This window comes from Gavialis gangeticus, unplaced genomic scaffold, assembly GCF_001723915.1.
Source record: "Gavialis gangeticus isolate Ggan-Ray unplaced genomic scaffold, GavGan_comp1, whole genome shotgun sequence".
In the NCBI taxonomy this organism is placed as follows: Eukaryota; Metazoa; Chordata; order Crocodylia; family Gavialidae; genus Gavialis; species Gavialis gangeticus.
This window is the reverse complement of record NW_017729030.1, coordinates 16,153,881-16,154,460: the sequence shown is the minus strand read 5'-3', so window position 1 is coordinate 16,154,460 and position 580 is coordinate 16,153,881.

Below are 580 nucleotides of genomic sequence, written 5' to 3'. Positions count from 1 at the left end.
AGCCTTACGGAGAAAGGCAGGATTGGAAAGCCTTACGGAAAAAGATGGGCACAATAACGGGGTAGAGAACTTGATTACAGATTTGACCAAGTTCTGTCAGTTTTGACCTAAATAAGTACGAGTAGAAGCAGCAGTTGTTAACGGAATATCGCCGCTGTTTTACATGTGCCCTTGGATGTAGGTTTTGTGGAAAAAACAGGTAAGAGAAGCACAGAATCAAGAATTGCTTAGAAAAAGTTTTTGAACAGAATCCTGTGAACGGAGTATCTATTACATAGCTTATAGTGCACCCACCACGGGGAACAGAAATTCTGCCCAAAGACAGGAGGAGGAACAGTGGCGACAATTTGATGTAATTAAGAATTATGAAGCTCAAGCACTGACAGGAGAAGCCTGCCAATTGGGGGTTATAGGAACCTCAAGAATAGTTTGGTTACGAAACCACAGTGACGTTCTATGGAAAAAGTATCAAGGGACAAGGGAAAAGGAGATAGGATTTGTTTACTTACCCAATGGTAACGGGGTATATTGTCTTTGGCAGGATCAATGAGAATTGAGGGTAAGATAGCTCTATATAAGG